This window comes from Talpa occidentalis, unplaced genomic scaffold (assembly GCF_014898055.3).
Source record: "Talpa occidentalis isolate TD23 unplaced genomic scaffold, MPIMG_talOcc4v2.1 talOcc4.14, whole genome shotgun sequence".
Taxonomy (NCBI): domain Eukaryota; kingdom Metazoa; phylum Chordata; class Mammalia; order Eulipotyphla; family Talpidae; genus Talpa; species Talpa occidentalis.
In genome coordinates this window covers 24,775,650-24,780,418 of record NW_023601433.1, presented here as the reverse complement: position 1 = coordinate 24,780,418, position 4,769 = coordinate 24,775,650, and the positions used below count along the sequence as shown (strand labels likewise).

At 46.8% G+C, this 4,769-nt stretch overlaps 1 pseudogene; it reads left to right on the top strand.

Annotated features, from left to right (window-relative positions):
- Window positions 1-3,264: 3,264 nt before the first annotated feature.
- LOC119243988 (immunoglobulin lambda variable 1-40-like) lies at window positions 3,265-3,763 on the top strand (annotated as a pseudogene).
- Window positions 3,764-4,769: the final 1,006 nt, after the last annotated feature.

The window sequence follows — 4,769 nt, the reverse complement described above, 5'->3', positions numbered from 1 at the left end:
AGGGAGGTTGTTCTTCCCTGTGCCTCCTGCTCCAGTGTCTGTGTGGAGACTGTATGAATCCTTCTGCTAGCTTTCCTCTTCCCTGACACCCGTGTCTTGATGGATGATTCTGTATTTTCTTTGTGATCACTTCATGAAGGTGATTTATTACAAAACAAGTTCTGTACTCCTCAAGACAGTGTGGAGTCATTGCCTGTTGTGGACTGTTCTCTGCAGGGAGGAGGTATTCAACAATCCTGCAAGCCACACTTCTCAGGTGGTAGCCCTTCTCCATAAAAACAGCTCAAGACATTCCAGAATCCCTGACTGGCAGAGAATCACTCCATTTGAGATCCACTGGGTCAAAGGACACTTTTAACACCTTTAGGCCCCTTTGACTTTGCCTTCAGTTTGTGACATTCAGCTGCACAGAGGGGTGTGTGTCATCTCTGTGCTCTGTCCCCCTATTAGACAGACAGTGACATGGAACTCCAGTGAGGTCGGAGCATCATGACCCTGCCACATGGATATGCCTCTCAGTGTGGAGGCAAGTTTTGGTTAATGAGTGAGCTTCAATATTTACATAATTCACAGGAAAAAATAATGGATCTCCTTGTATGTCCTCTTAGCAAGAATTTTACACACATGTGAAACCAAGTGAATAAGAACACATGTAGTCTCATAGCTTCAGGGAATTTGCACACCAGTGTGGTTGGCCCAAAGGAGACAGGAGCCAAAGACAGGAGAGGGAGCAAATTCTTAGACAGCAGACACACCCATGAGCACATCAGCTGCCATGAGGAGGTCGTTGCTAGAACTTCTGCCCTCCTTCCACTGCACTAAGAGCCTGTAAGATAATTTTCACTCACACAAAGTAAGCAACTCAAAATACTCCACAGGATCAAAGAACTTTAATAATCAACATTTCAACCCCCATCTGACCAAAGGAGATGGTGAGAAAATTCATGAAGGAATATAGACAAGTTTTAAATCTGTGTCCGCAGAAGACATGACCCCTCCCAGGGCCTGTGGGTGAAGGAAACCAGCACATGGTGTGTGTGGGCACATGCCGGTCTGGGCCCAGTGTGTCCTCCGTGGACCTCCTGCCCCAGACATGGGCCCTGCTCTCCCTCCTTTCCCATCTGTCCCGCCACCCAATTAGACACACACTTGGGAGATTTCAACACAAGTTATGAGAGAGCAGATGGAATATGTTACATTAATGCACAGTAGTTTGGGGTCAATAAAAATGTAAATACATGCCAGATTGTAGGCCAATGAAGTGATATGGTATTTTTTTGAAGCTTTATTTATTTATGCATAGGACAACTTGGGTGTAAGCCAGAGGTGCAGGGGTGAGAGGATTCACCAGAGAGAGTGGGGAGCAGACCAGGCAGATCTACTGAAATACACTGCTGAGGGGAGCAGCGGGTAAGACTGGAGGGGTCTACTACGCCATGTGGGTAGCTCCCTGGTCGAGCAGGGAGAGAACTCATGCTGCAGTGGCTGGTGACAACTTGATAGCTATGTCTTTAACCCTTGCACCAGCAGGGAGGCCTTGAAGTGATATGGTATTTAGGATTGTTTTCAATTCAGAAGAAGGATAAAGAAGAAGATGAAAGAAGATGAGTTTCATTGATCCTTGTTGATGTGGACTAAGGGGCAACTCTCTATAGTTTGTTAACTTCAAAGTTGTCCACAATATAAATTGTTTTCTCTAATCATGTTTGTGATGATGGGGGTACATCCTGCTGTGAAGAATCATGTCCCTCAGACTTCACACCCTGTATGTCTTCACTGTGATGACAAGTGCATGCCCTCCCCTCCCCCACACAGAGGAGGTTTCACTTTGGGACCATACAAGGCAAAGGGGTCAGGTGGTGAAGCCATGAGTGTGAGGGAGGCTGGAGGTCTGAGAACAAGGATGGGCCTGAGGTATGTGAGTGGACAGGGCGGACCCTGCAGGCTCCTGAGGGGAGGCCAGGGTGGCCTTCATGCCCAGAGCAGTGAGGGTCCTGAAGAATGTGAGCATCTACTGACCTGCCTGAGGTGAAGGAGGAGGATCCTTTGAATGACAGAGGAGAGAATGTGAGATCACAGGTATTTTCCCAAGACCGCGGAGTCTAGAAGTCTGGGGACCATGGCAAAGTGAAAGTAGAGCAGAACAGGGCATGGTGAGGACTCCAGGGTTCTGCATTCAACTGTCCAGACAGTCCCAGAACTGTGGGAACGTAAAATCTCTTGTTTATTTGCTATTAAGCTAAGATAGTGAGTAAATAAATAAAAGGAAGTAAAAAATGTTAAAATACAAATTATAAGTTAATTACACAAATCCTGGTAGAAATATATGACACAGATCCCCAGAAACCGGAGAATTACAAATATAAAGGTTAATCAAAATGTTTAAAAAAGTGATATGTATCCACAGTCATGTGTGAAGTCTTCCAAAACCTTTATTGTCACCAATCACTGAGAAAAAAATCTAATCTGTACCCAAAATTAGATAATTTTTGGAAATATTTGCTGAATTGTCCTCTTTTGACTATACCATTTGTTTATTCTTGGGAATTTCTATGCTGTGCCACTTATCTGCACTTCCTCTCAAGTTCTTCCAACCAGCTCTCTCTCCTTATTCTGTGTTGTCTGATCTGATGCTCATTTGGATCATTTTGTTATTTCTCAAATGCAGTCAAATATATTCTGAATGCACATGTTTGCACCTCCATGGACTAAAATTTGTTGGAAGAGAATCTACAGTAACCAGTGCAGTGCCCTGGAACCACAGCACCCTGGATCAGAGCTGGGTGTGCGACCAGAGACAGTGACTTGGTGGCTGCAGACATTTAATAGCTGGGCTCCCAGGGCTCTGGGCCATGGTGTGTGTGAGCCCTGCGACCAGCAGGGGGCACTGCGGGGCTGCCTGTTTGAGCTACACAGCTGCTCAGTGATGATGATCCATTCAGAGCAGCCTGGGCCTAGGGCTGGTGCTTATGTTCCCTGATGGGCAATCAGCTGCTGTGTCCTCTGTGGCCTGGCACAGTCCCTGAGCCACCCATGTGTGGCAGCAGGTGCTTCCTCCCAAGGCTCTCCCAAGGGGTGAAGGAAACATCCCCACTCCTCAAGTGAGGGTTGTGAGCTGGGCTGCAGCATCAGGGATCAGGGAGGGCTGGGAAGTCCCTGGATGGAACCTCATTTGCATGCATCCCCTCCCATGGCAGAAGGTAGGGAAAAAAAGGAGGCCTGGGGCAGCCCAGCCCTATGTGGGGTTCAGAGGCTGTGAGCACCATGGCCTGGATGCCTCTCCTCCTCATGATCCTCTCTCACTGCACAGGTGAGGATCCATAGGCCCTACTTTTCCTCCTGAGTCTGGGCCCCAGCATCACCCTCTCTGTGTCTCTCCCACTTTCAGGATCCTGGGCCAGTCTGAGCTGACTCAGCTGTCTTCAGTGTCTGGGGCGCTGGGCCAGAGCATCGTCATCACCTGTGCTGGAAGCAGCTCCAACATCGGGGGTTATAATGTGCAATGGTACCAACAGCTCCCAGGAACAACTCCCAAACTCCTGATACATGATAACAGCAATAGACTCTCAGGGGTCCCTGATCAATTTCAGGCTCCGAATCTGGCACCTCAGGCTCGCTGACCATCTCTGGGCTCCAGCCTGAGGATGAGGCTGAGTACCACTGCCAGTCACAAACAGCAGGTGGAGTGGCACACTGTGCTCCAGGCCTGCAGGGAAGTGAGACAGGAACCCCTTGGAGGGGATTTATTCTGTACACCCTCTAACAGCACAGCTGCTCCCTGTTTGTTTGGTCAAAAATTGCAGTGTGAGACCCAGTGAATTTGGTAAAATCAAGTCCTCGTCCTCACAAATTCTGACCAGACAGATTGTCTTTGGTGATAACAAATTATCTGTTCAAATTGAGCACAGATTCTTTTTTTTTTTTGTTATTTTTTTGAATTTTATATTATTTTACATCATTTTTCATTTTTGCACAATGTATGCATTTTCATTGGTTATATTCCCCATACAATTCCCACCCCCTTATTTAATCCTTACTCCCCTCCCCTCATACTATGGTGTGTTTCTGGTTTATAGTTGCTCGTTGATTTTGATTTATTATAATTAGTCTTTTTCTTGGTCTTTTATTTAGGTTTTCTAAATTCCTGCTATGAGTGAGACTATCCGGTATTTTTTTCCTATCTGGCTTATTTCTCTGAGGATGATCCCTTCTAGCTCCATCCATGTTGCTGCAAATTGCATGAATTTTTTTGATCGCTGAGTAATATTCCATGGTGTATATGTACCACAACTTCCTGATCCAGCCATCTATTTTTGGGCATTTGGATTGTTTCCAAGCTTAGCTATTGTAAATAGTGCTGCTGTAAACATACGGGTGCAGGTGCCCTTTTGAATTAATGATTCTGTGTCCTCTGGGTAAATACCTGGGAGTGGAATTGCTGGATCATATGGAAGCTCCACTTTAGCAGGTTGAGGAATCTCCACACAGTTTTGCATAGTGGTTGGGCAGGTTTTGAGCACAAATTCTTGATGGGGGATGGGTGACCTGGGGACAGTTCCATGAGGGGTGAGTTGGTTGGCTGGAGCCCCCTTAACAACCACAGAATGGAGGGTTTAGCCAACAGCAATTCATTTGCTCCCGCTGCTGGAGTCTGGAGGCGGAAAATCAGGAGTCGACAGGTTTGGATTCTCCTGCAATCTCTCTTCTGGATTTCAATGGCTGTGTCTCATGGTGCCCCCACATGGGCTTTTCTGTGGGGCTCACCCCTG